At 50.2% G+C, this 23,214-nt stretch overlaps 1 pseudogene; it reads left to right on the top strand.

Annotated features, from left to right (window-relative positions):
• LOC124782491 overlaps window positions 1–4,622 on the top strand; it is a 51,466-nt pseudogene extending 46,844 nt beyond the window's left edge.
• The last annotated feature ends 18,592 nt before the right edge of the window (window positions 4,623–23,214 follow it).

Here is a 23,214-nt window from a genome sequence, read left to right on the forward strand (position 1 = left end):
AATGTGGTGTCATACGCCTTCCACAGATCAAAAAAGACAGCAACGAGATGCTGACGACGGCCAAAGGCCGTACGGATACAGATTCCAGCCGCACCAAATTGTCCGCTGCAGACCATCCCCGACGGGAGCCACCCTGGGATGGAGCGAGGAGACCGCGCGACTCAAGGACCCAACACAAACGCCGCTCCACCATACGTTCGAGCAATTTGCATAAATCGTTGGTGAGGGTAATGGGGCGGTAGCTGTCCACCTCCAAAGGGCTCTTGGCCGGTTTCAAAACGGGGATGACAATGCCTTCCCGCCATTGCGACGGAAACACACCTGCAACCCAGAGACGGTTGTAACCGTCGAGGAGGCGTCGTTTGCAGTCCACTGAAAGGTGTGTCAGCATCTGACAGTGGATGCGATCTGGCCCAGGAGCGGTATCAGGGCAAGCGGCAAGGGCACTGTGAAATTCCCACACACTGAATGGAGCATTCTAGGATTCAGAATGGTGGGTGCGAAAAGAAAGGCTCCGACGTTCCATCCGCTCTTTAATGGAGGCGAGGGCCAGTGGGTAATTGGAAGTAGCGGAACTCAGAGCAAAATGCTCGGCCAAGCTGTTGGCAATTTCTTCATTGTCAGTACAAACTGCTCCATTCAGTGAGAGCGCAGGATGGTGAAAGGGGTCCGATAGCTGTAGACGCATCGTATCTTGGCCCAGACCTGTGATGGTGTGACATGGAGGCCAATGGTGGACACACACCGCTCCCAGCACTCCTGCTTGCGTTGGCGGATAAGGAGGCGGGCTCGCGCACGCAGCCATTTGAAGGTGATAAGGTGGTCGATGGAGGATTGTCGCTTGTGACGCTGGAGCGCCTGCCAGCGATTTTTAATCGCTTCAGCGATCTCAGGCGACCACCAAGGCACAGTCCGCCGCCGAGGGGACCCAGAAGAACGGGGAATGGCAGATTCGGCGGCAGTAACGATGCCGGTGGTGACCGATTGAACCACCGCATCAATGTCTTCATTAGAGAGTGGCTCAATAGCGGCAGCGGAGGAGAACTAGTCCCAGTCAGCCTTATTCATAGCCCATGTGCTAGGGAGCGCAGAAGAGTGTCGCCATGGCAGTGACAGAAAGATCGGAAAGTGGTCACTACCACACAGGTCTTGGGCAAATCGTAAGAGGCTAGGGCTGCAGATGGAAAGGTCGATGGTGGAGTACGTGCCATGCACCACATTGAAGTGTGTGAAGGACCCATCATTTAAAAGCGAAAGATCGAGCTGTGCCAAGAAATGCTCAATGGTGGCGCCACCGACCCACCCCACAGAGGGTTATGGGCGTTGAAGTCGCCCAGTAACAAGAAAGGAGGCGGGAATTGGGCTATCAGCGCGGCCAGGGCATGCTGCGCAACATCACCATCCAGTGGAAGGTAAAGGACTGCAGATGGTAAGCCTGCAGCGTCCACACGCGAACAGCGACAGCCTCTAAATGTGTTTGTAGAGGGACAGAGTCTCTGTGAACAGAGTTATGAACATATATGCAGGCGCCACCAGACACCCTTTCATAAGCTCCCCGGTTCTTAATAATAAACCCGATGGCCACTGAGGTCGGGGGTGCGCGTTGCTGGAAACCAAGTTTCCCGAAGAGCAATGCAGATGAACGGGTGAAGGCTGATAAGGTGTCAGAGCTCAGCTAGATGGTGGAGGAAACCGCTGCAGTTCCACTGGAGGATGTTATTGCCCACGTCTGAGAAAGGCATGACAGGACTTTGAAGGCAGATTACGCTGCTGAGTCACCTGCAGCCTCCAATTGAGCACCTGTGCTAGTGTTATCCATGGCGTCTGACGGACAGGCGAGATCGAGGTCCTCAGCGGACGTCAGAATCTCCACCTCGTCCTCAGACGCAGAGCTGGAAGGTTGCGGTGGGGTGGCTGCCACCGCGAGTACCTTGGGCTTAGAGCTGCTCTTCTTGGATTTCTCACACTGCGCCTTGGGTGTGACTGGCTGGGAGGGCTTCACCGAGTCTGTCACCGGGACTGAGGAGGATCGTGAAGCACTACGACCAGCTGATTGTGGGCACTTACGCCACTGTCGGTCGTCAGTCTTCCCACTGGTGTAAACCTGGGAAGGGAGGGACCTAAGGGATCCCTTGCGAGCGTGAGAAGCCGAAGAAGTTTTACTACTCGCCGATCCGGCCGGAAGTCGCAAAACTAATGGGGCTAGCACAGGTGTTGTAGCAGCGGCGGAGGAAGTTGTCATTCTCACAGGATGTAATCGGTCGTATTTCCTTTTGGCCTCAGTATAGTTCACTCGGTCCAGGGTCTTATATTCCATGATTTTGAGCTCTTTCTGGAAGATTCTGCAGCCTGGCGGGGAAGGTGAATGGTGCTCCCCGCAGTTGACATAGATGGGAGGCGGGGCACATGGAGTATCGGAATGAGATGGGCGTCCGCAATCTCGACATGTGAGGCTGGAAGTGCAGCGGGAAGACATATGGCCGAACGTCCAGCACTTTAAGCACTGCATCGGGGGAGGGATATAGGGCTTGACGTCACAATGGTAGACCATCACCTTGACCTTTTCCGGTAACGTATCACCCTCGAAGGCCATGATGAAGGCACCGGTAGCAATCTGATTTTCCTTCAGACCCCGACGAACGCGCCGGACGAAATGAACACCTCGGCGCTCTAAATTTGCGTGCAGCTCGTCATCAGACTGCAAAAGAAGGTCCGTATGGTAAATAACTCCCTGGACCATATTTAAACTCTTATGGGGTGTGTTCGTAACAGCAACATCCCCCAACTTGTCACAAACAAGTAACCGTCGTGACTGGGCAGAGGATGCCGTTTGTATCAGGACCGATACAGTGCGAATTTTGGACAAGCTGTCCACCTCCCCAAACTTGTCCTCTAAATGCTTGACAAAGAACTGAGGCTTTGTGGAGAGAAAAGACTCCCCATCAGCTCTCGTACAAACTAAGAATCGGGGCGAATAACTGCTACTGCCATCCTGAGATTTACATTCCTCCCACGGCGTGGCCAGAGAGGGGAACGTTTTCGGATTGTACTTTTGAGCGTTAAATTGAGCCCGAGAACGCTTAGAGACTGCTGGCGGCTGGCCACCAGCGAGAGACGATGTACCACGTTTCATTGCGGGTCATCCGCGCTGATGCCACTTACTCCGACCAAGGGCCCTCCCCACGGGCACCACCCAGCCACAGCAAAGGCCACCTGGCAGTATGGCCATTGCCATGAGTCCTGATGCCCCAGAGAGATGGGCATCTACTCCTTGGCATACGTGGGGAGTTAACGGCGCAGACATCAGTAGAACGATCTCTGTGTTGTCAGGGGGCTACAACCAAGAGGGTACATGGCGGCCCCACCACAATGGACTGGCTACCGTGCTGGATCCTAGGTACAAAAATGTCCAAGGTCGTCGTTGCAGCTAAAAGCAACACTGCACAGTGCAGCGTGGTAATCGCACCCAGGGACGTATCCTCGCCAAAGAGATGGAAAACGAGCGGGACACCATTGCAACGACGAGAAAGCCAGCTAAAGGTCTCAATGCACGACGGATACAGTGCACCATGTAAGGCGCCCTTCCCCAATTGGCTCGCTCTTCGGAATAATTTAGGAAGATGGAGGTCAAACCCGATACGGGACCATCACATAAGGCCGAAACGTTTGAGACTCCTTTTAGTCGCCTCTTACGACAGGCAGGAATACCGCGGGCCTATTCTTACCCCCGAACCCGCAGGGGGGGGGGGGGGGGGGTATGAGAAGTGGAAGCAGATGGATTTTGCATGGGACTCGGTAAGTCTGAGAGTGTACAGCAGCGCAGTAAACGCTCGTGAAAAGTCTTGCCTCCCGGCTGAAGGAGCCTAGTACATCAGTAAGAGCACTCGGTGGCAAATTTCGATTTGATTAGGTACACAGCCACTTCAGGTCCACCTACCATCTGCGGCCTAATGGAGGGCAGAGCCATCTAAGATATCCGTGTAATAATGGTCTGTCTGCACTTTGCGTTATAAATCATAGAACGTCAACCAAGTCGGAAAGACATGATAACGTATACAAAGCCAAATTTGCGGAATAGGCTAAAAGACATGACGAGGTGGTGGAAGCCATGAAGAAAGCGGCATCACTAGATGTGGAGTCTCGTGTCAGTCGCCTACATCAATGTAATTTGAGATCAGCGTGCAAGCTGGAGGATAATCAGTTCTATTCAGGAAGGGGAGGAAAACAAAGGAGCAGAAAAACGGCTCGAAGTGCTTAGAGGATGAATATAGAGCACAGGTGGAGAAAGAGTTTATATATAATGCTCGTATACTCCGTCGTTGGCTATTAGGCAGCCAGTGATATCGCAATGACGGAACAACCGTGTACCAAGCCCACTAGGATGAGCTCGGTACTGAATTTCTCCATATTCTATTTTGAGATTGTGAACTCGCCTGAAAGAGCCTCCACGCTAGCAAAAGCCGCAACTGCAAAAATTGACAGTCATAGTGGAGAAAGACTCAATACTGGTCTTGCGACTTCTGAGGGACAGTCTGATGCTGTGGACATCTGACATGCAAGGCGACAGTAAAACAGAACGGGAAGAAGGACTACGAGATGTGGAAGATCAGAACGTGTTGTAACTTTTGTGTCATTAATTCTTAATTACATCAAAGAAAGGTTTAAAAACATTAACTTTGAACACCATCTTGTTTGTCTGTGCTCAAAACTAAAATCGAATGGCTAAATAATAATGGACACAAGGCAAAACTTAATATAGACACATGATGTGTTCGGAGGTTGTAAGAATCAAGTGCGTTACCGGAACGACTAGCAAATCAGGACGGAGGATGGGGATGGAACTGAAGGGTAGCCATGTCAAACATTTCACTGCTGTAATTTTGCAACTAATGCACTGTTACAGGAGACAATACGACTTATTCCTATGTCTGCGCGTCAGAAAACATCTTTAGAAGCAGGCCAGTGCTATGTGTAAAATTTATCTCTATCACAGTATTAATAGGCACGTAAAAAGTAATTTAAAACTAAGAATGTTGAACGGTTTTGTACAGAAAATTACTTTCAGGGTATACTTAACAGTGATGCCTCACTTATAACTAGGAGAGGTAGCTCCAGCAAGTAGTGTTCCACCTTCGTAGTGTCGTCTTCATAATTCATTGCCACTACAGATTCGTTTTGTATTCAGTTCCTACTTAACATTACAAAAGTTTAATATTTGGTTTGTACTGAGAGCATTGAAGTAATGGCCTCCGTTTTACATTTAAACCTGTGTAGCGTAGACTGATCTTGTCTTTAACACTTTCCCCTCACCTTTGCGCCGGCCGAGTGGCCGAGCGGTTCTAGGGGCTACAGTCTGGAACTGCGCTACCGCTATGGTCGTAGGTTCGAATCCTGCCTTGGACATGGATGTGTGTGATGTCCTTAGGTTAGTTAGGTTTAAGTAGTTCTAAGTTCTAGGGTACTGATGACCACAGCAGTTAAGTGCCATAGTGCTCAGAGCCATTTTGAATCTCACCTTTGCCAAAACCTGGCACATCCTGTTGAGTGAAATCAGAAAACATTTTCACTTGGTCTTTGGCTTTTTCTACGAAGGATATCTTGTGAAATGAGTGCAAATACTCTATAGTTATAGAAGAGGCAGAAAGATTTTCTTCTTAAATTCTGTATTTACCATCCAATATGTAATACATCTACTAGATAAAGATATGGAAAATGCAATTAAAAAAGTAAACGGAACTGATTTAATCCTTTGTGCTATAGAGTTGTGATATTTTTTATCATCCTGGTGGAAGCTTCTGCGGTAACAGCATTTCTGATTGGTACTGAGGCTTCCTACCTACATCACAGTCTTCCTTCAGAGAGATGCTCACTGCCGAAGGTGGCTGTAAGTCATAGGATTGCCACAGTGGGCGGTGATAAAATCTGTAACAATGGAGTCGATTTTGTACTGATGTCTTCAGATTTTTTTGGCAACGGCCTTGCCGCAGTGGAAACATCGGTTCCCACGAGATCACCGAAGTTAAGCGCTGTCGGGCGTGGCCGGCACTTGGATGGGTTACCATCCAGCCGCCATGCACTGTTGCCATTTTTCGGGGTGCTCTCAGCCTTGTGATGCCAAATGAGGAGCTAGTCGACCGAATAGTAGTGGCTCCGGTCAAAGAAAACCATCACAACTACCGGGAGAGCGGTGTGCTGACCCCACGCCCCTCCTATCCGCATCCTCAAGTGAGGATGACAAGGCGGTCGAACGGTCCCGATGGGCCACTTGTGGCAGAAGACCGAGTGCTCTCTCTTCAGTTTTTAGTTTACTCATGTGCTTCAAGAAGTGGTGTTCAGCATTTCATCCTAAACTGTCATATTTATATTTTTCGTGAGTGTTATATGTATGCCTTTACCGTTTAATCTTAGTTACAAAATTGTGTGTATGAATCATAAACGAAGTGGGAGAGTGTTCGTGTAGAGCTTCGGTACCATTATTTTAGTTTTGATCGACTTAATTTAAAAAATCCGTAATTTTTATTTCAGTCCCTAGTTAATTTAAATTTGTTTATTTTGACGTAGTTGAATGCACTGCTGCGACATAAAACTTTAAGACTCCTTTGGACTAGCAAACAAGGCATTGAAAAATGTGTGTCCTGCAATGAAACAAGTACGTACCTGCTGTTTCATAGCCATTGTACTTGCATATTATCATTTTGGCTTCATTGAATGTACAAAACTGTTAAAAGTGCATTCTTATCCGTTATAAATTTGAATATTTTTCCTTAGAAGCAATTGTCTCGAATGTTATTTAAAATTTACATTTGTGTTTGTCTAGTTTATTCAAATATATTCATTCTAGTCGATAAATGAATAAGTCATCCGTCCCCTAAATTCGGTATTGTGGTTTCGAGTCCCACCAGAGCTACACGTTTTACTTAGCCCAACTCACTCCCAGGACACACATCCATAATAGCTAAGGCAAATGACGTTTCTGAGTGCCTAAAGGTATCACACACGATATGAAAATACATACTCACCGACAACCTTCAACAGTAGAATGGCCATACAACTATTATGAATCGACGTGTTAACTGTGAATGTGCCTCATAACGTGATTGCGCTTTGACAGGGACTGCCATTTTAAAATCCTTGTCAACAAACGGCATGGCCCATATGAGTAGTAGTTTAAGTTCGTTGTGCAGAGGACTTAGTCCAGATAGCGAACTGTGTAAGTCGACAAGTATAAGAAGTGGAAGGAGATAGCTGGTGCGCAGGATTCGATATGTCTGAGTGTCTACAGGGACACAAGAAACGCTCGTGAGGTGAGGTGACGTGCCTGCCTGCCGACGTAGCATAGCAAATCAGTAAGGACAAAAAAATGTGTGTGTGAAATCTTATGAGACTTAACTGCTAAGGTCATCAGTCCCTAAGCTTACACACAACCTAAATTATCCTAAGGACACACACACACACACACACACACACACACACACACACACACACACACACCCCTGAGGTATGACTGGAACCTCCGCCGGGACCAGCCGCACACTCCATGACTGCAGCGCCCTACACGCTCGGCTAATCCCGCGCAGCCAGTAGGTTGGCCGACCATAGAGACAAAAAAGGAAAAGCCAACAACCCAGAAACACACTAAAAAACCCAGTCTAAAAATGTAGGCCACAGGCCAGACTCAATACAAAAAAAAAACAGCAAACACATAGACTAAGTGATAAAAGCCCCCTGCTCGAATAAAACGCAAAACTAAGCCTGACATAGCATCGTCATCTGTTAAAAGGGCAGGGAGAGTATCAGGCCGCGCAAACGTCTGCCTGACCACAGTTAAAAGGGGACAGGTAAACAAAAGCTGGACCGCCATCAAAGCCGACCCGCAGCGACATACAGGCATGTCCTCATGGTGCAATAAATGGCTGTGTGTGAAGCGGGTGTGGCCAAGGTGGAGCCGACAAAGGACAACTGAGTCACTTCGGGGGGCTCGCATGGAGGACCGCCATACATTCGTCGTCTCCTTGACAGGACGGAGTTTGGTGTGTTCAGGTTGCGCCATTCAGTGTCCCAGAGTTCGATGATGATTAGTGATGATGATTAGTGTTTGAGGGCGCACAACAGCGAGGTTATCAGCATCCGTTCCCAAAAGAAATATTGACGAGTGCAGCCAAGATCTGTTAAGCAAAGATCAATTCGGAGCCGATCATTGCGAGAATTGGAAATGCTCAAATTGTAAGATTGAACACAGCACATCAAAACAGGTAGATAAAACTAAAGATAAAATAGCAGTACAAAACAGGTGAAAATAATTAACGGTGGCTGAGAGACCACTTACAAATAATGGGTGACCAAACCACTGTACAGCACATTAAGACCTCAATCCCAATATTTTGGGAAGCAGACATCACACAAAAACGTAAAACCCTAGTGACAATCGCCTCATTATTAGTTAAAAGAGGGGGCAGGTCTGGTGGGAAACTAAAATAATCTCTCAAACCCGCATTTAAAACAAAGTCAGTAAAAATATGTCGTATCGACAGCTGTGTCCCTCATGTCTGACACGTTGGTGGCTCCTCACGACGTAACAGAAAACCATGTGTCAACCGACAATGTCCTATTCTAAGCCGTATAAGGGCTACTTCCTCAGCTCGTCGTTGTCGGAAGGAGGTGAGCCAGGGTCGGACAGAATCCTTCATAACTATTAACTTATTATCCCTCACTTCCAGCCACTGAGCCTCCCACCAACGCATGACCTTCCGAGTCACGAATGATGTTAATGCCTGCAGGGGCACGGCACAGCGAGTAGGAGGTGGGATGGAGCAAGAGTCCTTGGCAGCCGCATCAGCAAGTTCATTTCCAGGAATCCCTATGTGCCCTGGAACCCAGCAGAAAATTACATCCTTACCCAGCTTTTGCAAGAGCAGGAGTGCGTCCTACATTTCTTGCACCATCCGATCTGCTGGGTACATCTGTTAAAGAGCGTGTAGAGCACTTTGGGAATCTGAGCAGATGATGAATTTCGTGCTATGCTGTCGGCGCTTATGCTGTAATGCTTGCAGAATGGCAAACAGTTCTGCATAGTAAATTGACAACTGCTCAGGGAGCCCTATCCGACGGACGGTATCGGGAAACACAACAGAGCAGCCCATAAAATCCCCCCGTTTAGAACCATCCGTGTAAACAGTAATAAAATCTGAATGGCGGTCTAAAATCTCAGTTTAATTTTAAAATGGTGGTCCGGGGTACAATACTTCTTGTAAGCAGCCAGATCAAGAAGTAATCTTGGCCTTTGTAGTAGCCAGGGACATCCCCTACTCCATCCCTGGTGGAGGACCTTAATGCTCTCCAGGTGTACTGACTCGAGAATCTCCTTTGCGCGGATGCCAAACGGCTTTGTTGCCTTCGGACGGTGGCGGAAGAGACGTTCCAGTGCTGGCTGGGAAAAAGTGTTGGACGCCAACGAAAGAGGAGTGGACTTGGCCCTATATGCTTGCCGAACCACGAGGAGAAGACGCCGAATGGCCAGTGGACGCTCTCCCGCCTCGACACATATACTAGCAACTAGACTCGTGCGATAAGCCCCCATTGAAAGCCTAATACCCTCATGGTGAATCACATCCAACATTTTGAGGTATGAAGGTCTTTCAGATCCATAAGGTTGACATCCGTATTCCAGTCGAGGTCGCACAGAGGCCTTATAAAGTTGGAGCAGACGTGCCCTGTCAGCGCCACAGGATCTATGACTGACGCATTTAAGGACGTTTAAAGCCTTGAAACAGCGGACAGTGGCAACCATGTGAGCTTCTCATCAAAAATAAGCCTGAGATATTTCACCTTTTCCGTAAAGGTGAGAACAGTGTCTCCTAGTTTTAAAACAGGGAGATTAAAAAGATCGGGAACGGTTAAAATCTACACTAACAGTCTTCTCCAAAGAGAATTTAAAGCCTGTGGTCTTAGACCATTCCTCCAATCGCAGGATTGTCAGCTGTAATTGGCGTGTAGCAGCTGTGAGGGAGGAAGACGCACAGAAAATGGAGAAATCGTCCACAATCAAGGAGCACCGCACGGGCCGTCTTTTTATGGGCGCAATACTATTGATGGCAGTCGGTCGGTCGGTTTGAAGAATAAAGGGACCAAACTGCATAGGTCATCGGTCCCATGTTTCATAAACACACGGAGAACAGTGAAACCATCCATGAGTCATTCGAAGCACAAGAGAAAAATTCCAGGGGAAGAAAATCCCAATGGTCAATAATAAAGCAACATGGAAAACGGAGCACAGCAACAAAAACAACAGAAGAAAGGCAGAAAGAAGTAAACTTGTACAGCAAAGGATCGTGACTGGCTGATCACGAAAATAATAGGATGAGCCAGCCACTCTGCAACACGTTAAAATCTCCAGCCTAAAAGATTAGGGTGGAGTGGAATTACAACACAAAACTAATTACAAGATACAGCTCAAAAGAGGGTGATGTAATAAAATTAAATGGACCTATAAAAGCCGCTTGCGCGAATAAAACTTAAAACCCGATCTGCCATAGAGACATGGTCACCTAAAAGAGATGATAAATCGCCCACGAGAATAAAAGCTCGCCTGAGAGAGGTTAAAAGAGGACATTCCAACAACATATGGGCCGCCGTTATGGTTGCACCACAGCGACAATGAGGGTGGTCCTCTCGACGCAACAGATGACCATGCGTCAGCCAAGAGTGACCAATGCGGAGCCTACAGAGAGTAACAGAATCTCTGCGAGAGGCCCGCATGGAGGAACCCCACACAGCCGTGGTCTCCTTTACTCGCCGCAGCTTGTTGGGTACAGAGAGTGCGCCATTCGTCCACCCACATCCAAAAGACCCAACGGCCCAACATCGATCGGAGATCTGTTGCCGTGAGGCCGATCTCCAACGGCAGTTTGTGGGTAGCTTCTTTATCTAACTTGTTGGCGAGTTCGTTTCCCGCTATCCTAATGTGTCCTGGGGTCCATATGAACAGCACTGAATTTCAACGCTGTTCAGGAGCATGAACGGACTCCTGGATGGCAACAACAATGGGATGGCGTGGGTATCACTGGTCAAGAGCCTGTAGACTACTGAGAGAGTCACTGCAAATGACAAATGACTGTCCAGTGCTGGTACGAATACGCTCAAGGGCACGAAAAATTGCTGCTAGCTCTGCGGTGTAAACACTGTAGCCTTCCGGCAAGGAGCGCTGGTCTACATAGTCCGCATGAGCATAAGCGTACCCCACACGGCCATCAACAATCGAACCATCGGTATAGATAACCTCTGAGTCATGGTATGCGCCTAGGAGAGCAAGGAATTGGCGGCGCAAGGCTGCAGGAGGAACTGAATCTTTTGGCCATTGGAAAGTTCCAGCCGAAGCTGCGACCGACGAATAAACCAAGGTGGTGTATATGGGCGGACCTGGAAAGCAGATGGAAGAGGCAAACACTCGAGTTCACTAAGGAGCGACCAAACACGGATCCCAATTGTATGGCCTGATTGCGGCCGCCGGTGTGGGATATGGACTGACGCATTAGCGAAAAGGAGACGGTAGTTAGGGTGACGGGGTGAACAACGGACGTGTGCAGCATAGTTGGCTAACAGTTGTTGACGCCGAATACGAAGCGGAGGAACCCCAGTTTCAGCAAAGAGGCTATTGGTTGGTTGGTTTGTGGGATTAAAGGGACCAGACTGCTACAGTCATTGGTCCCTTTTTTCAAATACTAAAAACACCCACAGAGAATAAAAACGATTAACAGAATAGAGCACAGACGACACAGAACAAGAGAAACAGATAAAGACCAGACAAGACGAACTAAAATCACACAGAGTGTGACGGTGGCTGGTCGACCATAGAAACAAAAAAGGAAAAGCCAACCACCGAGAAATATATTAAATACTCAGACTAAAATCGTAGGCTGAAGGCCACAATCAACACAAAAGGACAAACACTCAGATCAAACGATAAAAACCCCCTGCCCAAATAAAACGTAAAACTATGCCAGCCATAGCAGGGTCATCAGATAAAAGGGCACGGAGCGTATCAGGAAGCGCAAATGTCTGCCTGACCACAGCTAAAAGGGGGCAGGCCAACAAAAAAAAATTTTTTTTTGTGGGGTGTAAGGGCGCTCAACTACTGAGGTCATTAGCGCTCAGTCACTGTTGTTAGAGCACATGGAATCTGGTAAAACTCAAGGGGATGGGGGGGGGGACACCAGAAGGAACTGACAGAGATGCAGATAAAATAAGTAAAAAGGTTAGATGTCTTTCGACAAGCCAGTCAAAGTTATAAAACGCAGAATACGAGCAGCTGCTCGAGAGTCATCAGCTAAAACATCTGGTAAAGTAGATGGCAGGGACAGGACAACACGAAATTGACTAAAACGGGGACACGACAATAAAACATGGCGCACTGTTAATGCCTGACCACAAGGGCACTGCGGGGCTGGGTCACCGGAGAGCAGGTAGCGGTGGCTAAACCGGCAATGCCCAATCCGCAACCTGGTCACAAGGACCTCCTCTCGCCGAGATGGTCGGGAGGAGGTTGTCCAAGCAGTTGGGAGCGGTTTTACTACCCGAAGCTTGTTTCCTTGGAGGGATGACCAAGCATCCCACCACAACGACACAAGCCTCTAACATACATCCCCACGAACGTCAGATGACGGGACACAATGGGAGGCTGGCCGAGGCAGGACGACTGCAGCCTTGGCTGCAGCATCCGCAGCCTCATTCCCAGGCACTCCTTCATGTCCGGGAACCCACAGAGAGCTGACAGGAGAACCATTATCAGCGAAAGAATGGAGGGACTGTTGTATCCGTTGAATCAAGGGATGGACCGGATAGGGAGCTCCAAGGCTCTGAAGAGCACTGAGTGAGTCAGAGCAGAGTACATACGATGAATGGCGGTGGCGGCGGGCATACTGAACGGCCTGATGCAGAGCAAAAAGCTCGCCCGTAAAGCTCGGACATTGGTCAAGGAGCCGGTATTTAAAGGTGGCGGCCCCGACGACAAAGGCACAGCCGACACCATCGTCAGTTTTGGAGCCATCGGTGTAAATAAAGGTGTGACCGGCAAGTCGAGCACGAAGTTCGACAAATCGTGAGGAATACACTGCAGCCGAAGTACCCTCCTTCAGGAGTGAGCTGAGGTCGAGGTAAATATGAACAGGAGCCTGGAGCCGAGGTGGTGTCGGGCTCTCACCCTCTCTGAAGGTGGTAGGGAGGGCAAAATCCAATTGTCGAAGCAGGCGACGGAAGCGGACTCCGGGGGGCAGCAGGGCAGACACATACAACCCGTACTGACGGTCGAGAGAATCGGCGAAGAAGGACTTGTAAGAGGGGTGTTCGGGCATAGACAACAGCCGGCAGGCATACTGACACAGCAGTACGTCGCGCCGGTAGGTCAATGGTAACTCGGCAGCTTCAACATAAAGACTCTCGACAGGACTAGTGTAGAAGGCTCCGGTCGCAAGACGTATCCCCCGATGGTGGATGGAGTTGAGCCGGCGTAAGAGGGATGGCCGAGCGGACGAGTAGACGAAGCTCCCATAATCCAGCTTCGATCGGACAATGGACCGATACGAGCTAAGAACTCTGAGGACATTAAGGGAACGTGTACAACGGGCCACCAAATAAGAGACATGTGGAGACCAACACAGTTTCCTGTCCAACGTGAGCCCAAGAAACTTAGTTGTTTCCACGAATGGGAGAACAACGGGACCGAGATGTAAGGATGGCGGAAGGAACGCTTTATATCGCCAAAAGTTCATACAAACCGTCTTCTTTTCAGAGAACTGGAAGCCATTTGCCATGCTCCGTGAGTAGAGGCTGTCTAGACAACGCTGAAGGCAGCACTCCAGGAGGCATGTTCTCTGGGCACTGCAGTAGTTCGCGAAGTCATCGACAAAGAGAGAGCCTGAGACAGTAGGTGGAATGCAATCCATATTTGGATTGATCGCGATGGCAAAAAGGGCTAGGCTCAAGACGGAGCCCTGAGGCACTCCGTTCTCCTGGAGGAAGACGTCGGACAAAACGGAATCCATACGTACCCTAGACTTTCGATCCGTTAAAAAGGAATCAATAAAAAGGGGCAGGCGACCGCGTAGGCCCCACCTGTGCATAGTGCGGAGGATACCTCCTCTCCAACAGGTATCATAAGCCTTCTCCAAGTCGAAGAACACGGCTACCGTTTGGCGCCTTCGCAAAAAGTTGTTCATGATGAATGTCGACAAGGTCACAAGGTGGTCAACAGCGGAGCGGCGGCGACGAAAGCCGCATTGGACATTAGTAAGTAGCTGTCGAGATTCAAGAATCCAGACTAACCGAGCATTAACCATGCGCTCCATCACCTTACAGACACAGCTTGTAAGAGAAATGGGGCGGTAACTAGAAGGAAGGTGTCTATCCTTCCCGGGTTTGGGTATAGGAACAAAGACAGCGTCACGCCTACGCATGGGGACCTGACCTTCGGTCCAGACGCGATTGTAGGTACGAAGAAGGAAGCTTTTGCCCGCCGGAGAAAGGTGTGCCAGCATCTGAACGTGAATGGCATCTGGCCCCGGAGCAGAGGACCGGGACAGTGCAAGCGCATGTTCAAGTTCCCGCATAGTAAAGCGGGCATTAGAAGTTCCCAGGTTCAGCGAGTGGAAGGAAGGTCGCCGAGACTCTTCTGCCTCTTTCCGGGGAAGGAAGGCAGGGTGGTAATGGGCGGAGCTTGAAACCTCCGCGAAAAAGCGGCCAAAGGCGTTGGAGACATCCACAGGATCAACAAGGACCTCATTACCTGAGGTCAGGCCAGGTACCGAGGAGTGGGCCTTAATGCCCGACAGCCGGCGCAGGCCACTCCAAACTACAGAGAGGGAGTAAAACTGTTAAAGGAGCTGGTGAAAGAGGCCCAACAAGCTTTTTTGCTTTCTTTGATGACTCTACGGCATTGCGCTCGGAGTCGTATGTATTCAATACAATTCGCCAACGTAGGATGGCGGCGAAAGGTGCGTAAAGCACGTCGTCGAGCACGGATAGCGTCCCTACAAGCCTCGTTCCACCAGGGGACGGAAACGCGACGTGAAGAAGAGGTAGTACGAGGAATGGAACGTTCGGCAGCATTGATAATAACAGCCGTGAGGTATTCGACCTGACTGTCACAACTGAGAAAATCGTGGTCCGGAAAGGTCGCCAGGGAGGAGTAAAGTCCCAGTCAGCTGTCAGTATGTTCCAGCTCGAAGGGCGTGGGGATGGGGTGCGGTGCAGGAGACGAACGACACAGGGGAAGTGGTCGCTCGAATAGGTGTCAGAAAGGACATACCACTCGAACCGACGGGCAAGAGTGGTAGAACAGATCGAGAGGTCCAAGTGGGAGTAGGTATGAGTAGAGTCCGAGAGGAAAGTCGGGGCGCCGGTATTGAGGCAGACAAGATTGAGATGGTTGAAGACATCCGCCAAGAGTGAGCCTCTTTGACAGGATGCAGGAGAGCCCCAAAGGGGATGATGGGCATTGACGTCGCCAAACAATAAAAACGGAGGGGGAAGCTGAACGATCAGGTGCATCATGTCAGCCCAACTAACAGCAGATGACGGTGGAGTGTAGATGGTACAAACTGAAAAAGTAAAAGCAGAAAGAGTAATACGGACAGCTATTGCTTGGAGTGGGTTGGTCAATGGGATGGGATGGTAATAGAGATCGTCCCGAACGAGCAACATGACCCCACCATGAGCTGGGATACCGTCCACAGGGGTGAGGTCATACCGCTCCGAGGTATAGTGGGTAAAGGCAATACGGTCAGTCGGGTGCAACTTGGTTTCCTGGAGACCAAGGACGAGCGGACAGTTCAGGCGGAAGAGCAGTTGTAATTCCTCCCGATTAGATCGAATACCCCTTATCTTCCAATGTAACAAGGCCATCGCTAGTCAAAAAGTTTGGGGAACGAGACGGGGGAAGAGCTAGTCACCTCGACGGCCGCGGAGGCCCAGTTTGCGAGGGAACAACGCTACAACCGGCGGGAGGAGGATCCCGCTCCATCGAGTCGTCGCCAGCTGCGGCTGCTGTCCCTGGTTGTGTAGGAGGGGCAGCATCATTTGCCGACGAGAGGCCAGCTGAGCGCCTGGCAGCAGAGCGTCCCAGCGGAACTGAGGACGGCCAGGGGCAGCGACTCACAGATGGAGCGTCAGACGAAACGCGCCGGGGTGGAGAGGGGGATAGAGACTTCTTCTTGGAGGCCTTCTTGGGGGGCCTTCTTGGAAGGCCGAGGAGGCACAGGGATGGTGGGCTGGACCCGAAGAAGGTCCTCACGCGCGGGGTCCATTTTGGGACGCCGGACCTCGGAAGCTGGGGTCCGGAACATTTCCCCAATGGACGCCCGAGAAGAGGATCGCTTCTCAGGTGGCAGGGGGAGAGGAGGAGGAGGAGGAAGGGTGGCCACTGGGGCAGAGAGGGTGGGGACCACGGGGAGGAGGATTTGGAAGGGAGGGATTTGGGAGGCGGAGGCAGAACCCCCTGATGGGTGGAGGAGGCAGAGGGGGGACAGGATAGGGGTGTAGATACCGCAGAAGGAGTGGACGCAACTGAGGCAAACGACGCGGTCAACGGCACGGGATGGAGGTGGTCATACTTCTTCCTGGCCTCAGAATAAGAGAGCCGATCCAAAGTTTTTAGTTCTTGTAGCTTCTTCTCCTTCTGATATGCGGGGCAGTCTGAGGATCTAGGCGAGTGGATGCCAGGACAATTAATGCACCGAGGTGGTGGGGTGCATGTATGTTCCTCACGAAGAGGACGTCCACAATCGCCAAAAAGGAGCTCAGCCTCACACCGTGACGACATGTGCCCAAAGCGCAAACACCGAAAACAGCGCATAGGTCGCACGTCGCACCGGTAGCACATCACCTTTACCTTCTCTGGGAGAACGTCCCCCTCGAAGGCGAGGATGAAGGCCCCGGTGTCGATGCGACGGTCTTTGGGGCCGCGCTGGACTCGCCGGACGAAATGCACGCCTCGGCACTCCAGGTTGGCCCTGAGCTCCTCATCAGATTGTAGCAGGTCACAATGAAAAATAACCCCCTGCGTCCTATTTAGTGCCAGATGCGGGACAATGGACACTGGGATGTCCCCTAGGCGGTCGCACGCCTGGAGCGCCGCCGACTGTGTGGCAGAGGTGGTTTTGATAAGAACAGACCCTGAATGCATCTTGCTGAGAGCCTCGATTTCCCCGAAGATGTCCTCAATGTGCTGAACAAAGAACATGGGCTTGGAGGTGGCGAACGTCCCCCCATCGGTTCGAGTACAGACCAAATAGCGAGGGAAGTACTTCGCCCCAAGCTGGCGGGCCTGTCCCTCCTCCCAGGGAGTGGCCAAGGGGGAAAGGGCAGGAGAACCAGAACTAGAAACGGTACCTTTTCTTTTGAAAGTCTCGGCCGCAGAGCGACCTGATACGTGTTGACGTTTCATCTGCGAAACGTCCGCCCCGATACCAAACACTCCGACCAGGGGCTCTCCCCATGGGCGCCACCCAGCCTCAGCAAGGGCCACCTGGCAGGATGACCGTTGCCGGGAGTCCTGATGCCCCAAGGAGACGGGCATCTACTCCTTGGCCGACGTGAGGAGGGTGCAGCTCAGGTATCGGCAGTACGATCCCTGTGTTGTCAGGGGGCTACAACCTAGAGGGTACATGACGACCTCACCACAATGGGCTGGCTACCATGCTGGATTTCTGGTGCCATGGAAAGTCCATCATGATCGCTGGTGCAGCTGGGGACGCACTATGGGCGTAACTTGTACAACCCATCAGGCGTTTAGGCCCAATTTGAGGAATAGTGGGTATGGTTACAACGCCGGTACAATGCTGATTGCCAAGGTCTTAGTGCACTTAGGACCAGTGGTACACCACGTAAGGTGTCCTTCCCCAAGAGGCTTGTACTCCTGTAGGATTTTGAAAAATGGAGGTCAAACCCTAAGGGGGACGATCACATGGAAGGCCGAAACGGTTGAAACTCCTTTTGGTCGCCTCTTACGACAGGCAGGAATACCTTGGGCCTATTCTTAACCCCGACCCGCAGGGGGAGGCCAACAAAATGTGGGCCACCGTCAAAACCGCCCAGCAGCGACAGAGAGGCGGGTCCTCACGTCGCAATAAATAACCACGCGTCCCACGGGTGTTGCCAATACGGAGCCGACAAAGGGCAACGGAGTCGCTGCGAGGAGCTCGCATGGAAGAACGCCACACAGACGTTGTCTCCTTTATAACACAGTTTATTGGGCGTGTGTAGATAGCGCCACTCAGCGTCCCAAAGCGAGAAAATTCGTCAGCAGAGGACTGCTCGCACATCAGTCTCTGGGAGGCCAATGTCCAGAGGTGGTTTACTGGTGGCCTCTTTCGCCAGGTGGTCAAGATTTTCACTGCCGGGTATCCCAACATGGCCCAGGGTCTAAACAAAGACCACAGAGCGACCGCAACGGGCGTGAGTATGCAGGGACTCCTGGATAGCCATCACCAGACAAGAACAAGGGAAACACTGGTCGAGATCTCGTAAACCGCTCAGGGAATCGCTACAGATCACCTAGGACTCACCTGAGCAGGAGCGGATATGCTCTACAGTACGAAAGATGGCGACCAGCTCAGCAGTGTAAACGCTGCAGCCAGCTGGCAACGAACGTTGTTCGGAATGGTCCCCTCGAGTTAGCGCCTAACCGCCACGACCATCAACCATCGAAGCATCAGTGTAAACAATGCCAGAGCCCTGATACGTTGCGAGGATGCAAAGAAAGCGGCGGCGGGAATCCTCCGGAGGGACTGAGTCCTTCGGGCCCTGTGCCAATTCTAGTTGAAGGCGAGGGTGATGCACACACCACGGGGGTGTATGCAGAGGTGCACAGAAAGGAGGCAGAAGAGGTAAGGCCCCAAGCCCGGAGAGAAGCTCTCAGACACGGACTGCAATTGTACATCCAGCCCTGGGCCTGCATTCTGGAAGATTGACGTGCGATGGTGCTAATAGTAGCCAATAGTTAGGATGCCCGGGCAATCTGAAAACATGGGCAGCATAAGAAGCGAGCAAACGTAATTGGCGTAATTGCAGTGGAGGGACACCCACCTCCACAAGTATGCTGTCCACCGAGCTGGTCCGGAAAGCACCAGTGGCAAGGTGTATCCCACTATGGAGGATTGGGTCCAGCACCCGTAACGCAGATGGGGATGCTGAGCCATAAGCCAGGCTCCCATAATCCAGACGAGACTGGATTAATGCCTGGTAGAGCCGTAACAGGGTGGATCGGTTGGCGCCCCAGCTGGTGTGGCTAAAGCATCTCAGAGCGTTTAGATGCCGCCAACACGCTAGTTTAAGCTGCCGAATATGAGGCAGCCAAGTCAACCAGGCATCAAAAACTACACCCAAAACCCTGTGGGTCTCCACCACAGCAAGGAGTGCGTCGGCAAGATAAAGCCGCGGCTCAGGATGGACCGTTCGGCGCCACCAGAAATGCATAACGCGGGTCTTGGCAGCCGAAAACTGAAACCCATGCGCTACAGCCTAAGACAGCGCCTTGCGGAAACCGCCCTGGAGCTGACGTTCAACAGCTGCAATGCCAGTAAAGCTGTAGGAAAGGCAGAAGTCGTCAGTATACAAGGACGCGGAGACAGAATTTCCCACCGCTGCAGCGAGCCCGTTTATTGCGATTAAAAACAGGCCGACACTGAGGACAGATCCCTATGGTAGCCCGTTCTCCTGGACTCGGGAGGAACTATGAGAGGCCGCGACTTGCACGCGGAAGGTACGATGCGACAGAAAATTTCAGATAAAGATCGGCAGAGGGCCCCGAAGACCCCATCCATGAAGCGTAGATAGGGTGTGATGACGCCACGTCGTATCGTGCGCCTTCTGCATGTCGAAGAAGACAGCTACCAGGTGCTGACGGCGGGCAAAGGCAGTACGGATGGCCGACTCCAGGCTCACCAGATTGTCGGTGGCGGAGCGGCCTTTACAGAACCCACCCTGAGACGGAGCCAGAAGGCCCCGAGGCTCCAGTACCCAATTCAAGCGCTGGCTCACCATCCATTCGAGAAGCTTGCGAAGAACGTTGGTGAGGCTAAAGGTACGTTGTCCAAGGCGCGACGCACACTAGCGACTGCGACGGGTCGCTACGTGACGTCAGAAGTTGTCCGCTGGCGCATGCGCAGTTCGAGTTTGGGATGCGACGCGCGACTGTTGCGGCAGCTGTCGCAGCACTGCACCAGTGAGCAGTGTTGCGACGGAAGTCGCACGACACAAAGCAAAGACGTACGGCTGCGAGAAAGATGTCGAGCCAGTCAAGGAAAACTGAAATGAGCCACTCACAGGATGCGATGCTCTGTGAGCTGGTCTCGCAACAGCCTTGCCTTTACGATTTGAAGAACCCTAAATATAGAGACACTATGTTCAGAGACAAAATTTGGGAAGAATTTGGTGCACAGTTGAAACTGGCAGGTGAGTGAAATATATAATATTTTCCCATTAATGCAAATTTTTCAGGCCTGTTATGAAAATCAGTATAATCCATGCAGATGTAGAATTAGAATGATGAAAATGAACTTGAAGGTCAATTTTCGCATTACTCTATTTTGTGACGTTAAAAATTGAAAACGGCAAATACATTATAAAATGAACAATCTAAAGTACAACGAGAAAGTTACATTTTACAATACCTTCTCTTTGAAAGTAAACGGTAGATTGGTGTCTTGATGATACCTTCTAGTTGTGAAAAACCACCACCAGATTGTTGTACAGCTTTCTGTAATCAATAGATGTTCGTTTTTGAGGAAGGCGTTTCTCAACAGATTGCGCAAACAGTATGCTGCAATAAGTAATTTGTCACATTCAGTTAAATTCATTGGTAGAAGATGGTGCTCAAAAAACTTGTGCCAAAAGTGCACTACTGTTTTACAAGGCCCTTCTGGTCTGACACAGTTCACAATTGAAATTCGTCTTTTGTAAATCCTGGAGTCATCTTTTGAGTGCAGCTTGGCAAGATTAAATGTTGATGTCATTCATAACGATGTATGCTGTCAGAATACAAGAATATGGAAGTTCATTTCGATGGGAATAAAGATTCAGTCGGCTATGAAAGTTGCCTTAGCTTGTTCCAAAAGTTTCTGCATGGGAGAAACTGACAAGTATAATTTGGGGAAATTTTGTGAACAAGCATGGACATTATTTCTTCCACATTTCTGCCAGTGTATACTGTAGACGTTCAGAATCAAAATTCTAGAAATGTTTAAGGTGTAACCCCATCTTGTCAAGAACTTTAAACAATGCAATGAAGCTAGCGTGCGCTTATTGTTAATAAACTTATCTTTCATTGGAATTTTAGGTGAAATGTGCAAAAACAGATGGAGGAATATTCGGGACTCGTATCAGAGAAATAAACGAGATAGAAAGCTTGGAACAGGTTCAGATGCCTCAGCAAAACCAAGAAAATGGGTTCTGCTTGATCACTTGGCTTTAAGAAACCTACGTTTGGTGGCATTTTAAATGAAATTGTCAAGAGCATATGGAGAAATATTAGTAACTCACACCGGAGGAATATGACATAAAATGGTTTCATTAGGTCCAAATGTGTCAGCGAAACAAAACAAATGCATTCTCTATCGTGTGATGACCACACGATTCTCGTTGCGCGTCGACAGAACTGGCGGCTAGTCGCGACGCTCCCGGAGATATATGAGCCCAAATCTCGGAAACGGAGATCGATATCAATCTGATCTCAACTTAAAAAGTAATTTCGATATGTTAGCTTCTTTTCATCGGCAACGATGTATGACCTAACGTGAACCATACGTAAAGTAGCCAGCGACCACATTTTTCACTGTACACAATTCAAATTTTATGCACTAGGTTACTTGTAAATTAAGTATCGGGATAACTGTGACGAATATCGGAAAAATAGACACCTCATTATCAAGCTGTGATGTGAAACTGTAAGATACGAAAACATCAATTTTTTGTGCCTTTTACTTTCCTCGCAATTGATAGAGAAGTAATATACAGCGAAAAAAACATGCAAAACCGGAAGAGATACTTTTCAATTTTTTAAAGTAAAAGGAGAATCTGTATCGAAAAACTAACTCTGGGAGCCGATGTAACTTTGTTGCATTAACATACAGTATTTTTTACAGCAAGAAAATCGGAATTCTTATTTTTCTTATGTATTTGAATCCGCCGCCGCCGACCGGAGCTTGGGAAACGGCGACGACTCCTGTCGTGTTGCGGCCGTGTCGCCGTCTGCCAGGGTGGGAAAAGAGGAGGGGGCAGCGTCGCAGTCGCAGCCAACTGTCGCGTCTTGCACAACGTAACTTAATGGGGCAGTAGCTGTCCACCTACAAAGGGCTCTTGCCCGGTTTCAATACAGGGATGACAATGCTTTCCCGCCATTGCGACGGAAACTCACCCTCGGCCGAAATGCGGTTGTAAAGGTCGAGGAGCCGTCGCTGGCAGTCCACTGATAGGTGTTTGAGCATCTGACAGTGGATGCTGTCTGGCCCAGGAGCGGTAACAGGACAAGCGGCGAGGGCACTGTGAAATTCCCACACGCTGAATGGAGCATTGTAGGGCTCAGAATGGTGGGTGCGAAGAGAAAGGCTCCGACATTCCATCCGTTCTTTAATGGAGTCGAAGGCCAGTGGGTAATTGGAAGAAGCGGAACTAAGAGCAAAATGCTCTGCCAAGCTGTTGGCAATTTCGTCAGAGTCTGTACAAACTGCTCCATTCAGTGAGAGCGCAGGGACACTCACAGGGGTCCGATAGCCATAGAGGCGTCGGATCGTGGCCCACACCTACGATGGAGAGTCATGGAGGCCAATGGTGGATACATACCCCTGCCAGTACTCCTGCTTGCTTTGGCGAATAAGGCGGCGTGCCCGCGCACGCAGCCGTTGAGGGTGATGTGTTCAATGCAGGGATGTCGCTTGTGACGCTGTAGCGCCCGCTGGCGATCTTTAATCGCCTCAGCGATCTCAGGCGACCACCAAGGCACAGTCCTCCTCCGAGGGGACCCAGAAGAACGGGGAATGGAAGATTCTGCGGCAGTAACGATGCTGATGGTGACCGATTGAACCACCGCATCAATGTCGTCATCAGAGTGAGGCTCAATAGCGACAATGGAGGAGAACAAGTCCCAGTCAGCTTCATTCATAGCCCATCTGCTGGGGCGCCCAGAAGAGTGACGTTGTGTCAGTGACAAAGATCGGAAAGTGGTCACTG

Source organism: Schistocerca piceifrons, chromosome 1 (assembly GCF_021461385.2).
Source record: "Schistocerca piceifrons isolate TAMUIC-IGC-003096 chromosome 1, iqSchPice1.1, whole genome shotgun sequence".
Lineage (NCBI taxonomy): Eukaryota > Metazoa > Arthropoda > Insecta > Orthoptera > Acrididae > Schistocerca > Schistocerca piceifrons.